The sequence below is a fragment of the Saimiri boliviensis genome, chromosome 1 (assembly GCF_048565385.1).
Source record: "Saimiri boliviensis isolate mSaiBol1 chromosome 1, mSaiBol1.pri, whole genome shotgun sequence".
Taxonomy (NCBI): Eukaryota; Metazoa; Chordata; class Mammalia; order Primates; family Cebidae; genus Saimiri; species Saimiri boliviensis.
The window spans coordinates 190,623,709-190,627,834 of NC_133449.1; positions in this window are offsets into that span (position 1 = coordinate 190,623,709).

Below are 4,126 nucleotides of genomic sequence, written 5' to 3' on the forward strand. Positions count from 1 at the left end.
AAGTGGGCAGGGAACAGATTGTACAGACCCTTGCAGGCAACAGTTACGAGTATGGATTTTCCTCTAATTGTAATGGAAACCACTTGAAAAGCCAGGGAGTAAAATGGTCGGATACGTAAAACTACAAATTTCATCACATACACTTAAAAGAGTGTATTTGCATAGAGAAAACCGCAGGGGGAGCACACCATCTGGTAACAGTGGTTAATTCTGGAGATGCATTTGTGATCAGGACAGTGATCAAAGAAACTTTCACTTGATCTTTTTCTTTTCACATGAAAATGTACTTGTGTAATTATACAAATGAATAACTTTTTAAAAAACAATTTAAGCTCCTTAAGATATTACGTATCGCAAAGCATAAAACCTACTCAATTACAAGCAGATGCAGCATGCTAAAGAAAACAATATTGTACCAGTTGTGTACCCTGAGTTTTAGGATGTGTGTCTCCCTTAGAGAAACCACAAGCAGCCGTGTGTACTGCACAGCGAGCGAACCAGCTTAGGAAGCAGAGAAGTTGGAAGTACTGAGAAGAAACACGCTAAGTAAAGCTGCATGCTGATGCTGAGAAAATGCAATTCAGGAAGAAGAATTTAGCTAGTTCTCTAAATGGAAAGCTATGGATGATCTGTGCATTGTATAAACTATGAAAACCACTTTCAGGGTAAAGCCGAGCTACTGTCTGCATTTGTCTCTCTTTATAGAATGTACCCGATGAAACGTGCTTTAGGAGTAAAACTGGCTTACCTCATTCACTACTCCTTTGACACTTAACCCACTTGGGATTTACCACCCACTTTTACATTTCACTGCGTTCAGTCTTCCAACTTCCTGCTCACAACTCCTCTTTTATCACTTAGTTTATTTCCTGCCGTCTTGCTCTCCACCTCCACTCTTTTTATTCTGCTTAGAGACTTCAGAATTTATGTGCATTGGACCCATTGAATTGGGCCCATCCAATACTTCGTATCCTAGTTAATGCTCTCATTTCCAGTGACTTTTTTAAACAACTGCTGTACTTTCTCCCATAGCCATACCCCCAATGTGTTCATTACCAAACATCTCACCATGTCTGAAATCTCCTGTCCAAATGTCCTGCCTCTCTAGCACAAGGGCTCGCACCGCGGAAGTCTCTGACACCATGACCTCCAGTGCACGACCCCCTCGGCGCTCCTAATACCCAGAGGCTTTTCTGTCTTACTCCCTGGTATTGCTTAGACTCTATGACCCATCATTACAACCTACAACTTTGCTTCTCTTTTCCTTCTGTCACACTCTCCTAGAAAACTTTGCAGTTTTCCAGTTTAAAATGTTTTCTGATTTGTAACATTTCATCTTGATGCATGAGTTAATTACAAGTTTGCTTCTTAATGTCAAACCAGGAAATGTCCTAGTAATCTTTTTGTCAATGATTTTGAGTTTAATGCGTTATCATGAAAGAACATTCTCTGATCTCAAGCCTTTTAAATATACAGAAGCTGGCTTTATGATCCACCATACTGTCAATTTTAACAGGAATTCCATGGATACTTGAAAACAATGAGTATTTGCAGTTTGGGGCTCAGGGTTCTATATATGGCCATTAAGTCAAGTTTGCAGATCATATTGTTCAAGTCTTCTACTTTCTTACTGATATTTTGCCGGCTTGTGCTATCAGTTACTGACAGGAATATGTTTAAAATACCCCACTATGATTCCGGGTTTTTCTAAATCTGCTGTTATTCTTTCCATTGTTTGCTTTATATATATTTGAAGGCTTGTTATTGTCCTGTGATCCACTCTATACTACAGAAAACCAGACCTCAGGAAACTATCTACACCCTCTTGGGGGTCATGAGGGACTTAGCAGGTTTACTTTCTTAAATTCTGGAGAAACTGTCTGTTTGGTGTTTCACTGGAAAACAATCACTATGGCCAAGGAGTGTCTTGACAAGCCAATGCTAAGTCATAAGCTAATTCTTTAGGGCAAGACCTAAGACTGTCAGCTCCCACAGAAAACGTGGAGAAATTCCTCAAACAAAGGTGGACTACTGTTTTGCACAGACAATACAACACATTTTCACTGCAGCTAGCTTTTTACAATTGTAAGCAGACAGCATGACAACTCTCTGAAGTTTGCAGTAACAACTCAGATTCAAAGCAGTAGTGGTCCAATATAACCACGGGAGGGGCTAAGTATTTAACGTAGATTAACAGAGACTATAGAATCAGAATATGCAAGAAAAGTTATGGAAAGAGTAATACAAGTTACTTTTCCTTAAAAGGCATCCCTCAGTTTGAATTCCAACATCTTCCCTATCTATATAAACATGTATAAATTATTTGCCTACTCTGAACCCCTTCTGAAAGATATAATTTAAGTGCCTAGTAAATACTAAGTACTCAGTAAAGGTTAATTTCCTTCATAAGGAGGGGTAGTTTACTCTAGAACACTACAGTGATTATAACTTTATATTCATAGATGATTAGATATATTTATGCTTAATTACGCATGGAGTTCATAATATAAACTATGGGCTTAGTCCTTCTCATCTAATTCTCTGTTTTAAAGAATCTCGTCAACATTTGGATATGAGAGATGGCTTAACAGTTGTATTAGCTATTATTACTGTTTAACAAATCACTCCCAAACCTAGGCAGTTTAAATCACAAGCATTTCTTTAATATCTTGGTTTATGCGGGTCAGAAATCTGTGCATAGCTTAGCCAAATACCTAAAGCTTGCAGTCTCTCAAAATGTATCTCACAAGGCAATCAAGGTGTCCACTTCAGCTGCAATCATTTCAAAGCTCATCTAGAGGAAGACCCACTCTGAGTTCACCTCTGTGGCAGTAGGCAGACCTCAGGTCTTCGCTGGCTATCGGATGGAGACATCAGTTCCTTGCCACCAGGACCACTCCATAAGGCCACTGACAGCATGCAACTGGCAACTCAGAGTGAGCAAACGAGAGAGCAAGAGAAGACTCTCCAAAAAAGAAGCTACCGACCTTTTTAAAACTAGACTTTATGTTTTAGAGCAGTTTTAGGTTCATTAAAAAATTGAACAGAAGGTACAGAGTTCCTACATACACTCTGTTCCCCCCACCACACATACAAACTCCCCCACTATCAACATCCCCACCAGAGGTGTACATTTGTTACAGTCAGTGAACCTACACTGACACATCATTATCCGTCTAAGTCCATGGTTTACATCAGGGTTCATTCCTGGTGGTGTACATTCTGTGGGTTTCAGCAAATGTGTAATGATATGTATCCATCATTATAGTATCACACAAAGTTTCTCACTGCCCTAAAATTCTTCTTTGCCTATTCATTCCTCCCTCTCCCCTAGCCCCTGACAACCATTGATCTTTTTATTTCATTCATAGGTTTTCCTTTCCCGAATGTTGTATAGTTGAAATCATACAGTATGCTGCCTTTTTCAGATGGGCTTCTTTCACTTAGTCATATGAATTTCAGTTTCCTCCATGCCTATTCATGGAAGGGCATTGACTCCCTTGGCTCTCCTAATACCCAGACCCTTTTCTGTCTTACTTCCTTGTCTTGCTTAGACTCCATGACCCATCATTACAATCCACAACCTTGCTTCTCTTTTCCTTCTATCATGCCCTCCTACTTTTCAAAGAAAACTTAGAAGTTTTCCAGTTTAAAATGTTTTCTAACTTCTGGCATTTCTTTCTTGATGCATGAGTTATTTACAAGTTTGCTTCTTAATATCAAACAAGGAAATTTCCTATTAATCTTTTTGTTAATGATTTTTAGCTTCACGCATTATTGTCAAAGAACAATTCTCTGATTTCAAGCATTTTAAATCTATGGAAGCTGGCTTTATGATCCACCATACTGTCAATTTCAACAGTGAAGATGAAGTTCTTTTTTTAAAAAGTGTTGAAGAATAATCCAATGCATGGATGTGCCATACTATGGATTATTTTTCTTTCAGAAAAAGGACATCTTGTTGCCTCCATCTTTGGCAAGCCATGGTCCTTTTTGTCACCTTAGGAAGTGAGATCCCATTACTCTTTCAATATTTTATTAATTGAAAGCAAGTCAGTAAGTCCACCCCCTGCTCAAAGGGAAGAGATTGTACAAGGGCATGGATACCAAGAGGGGAAGATTGCAG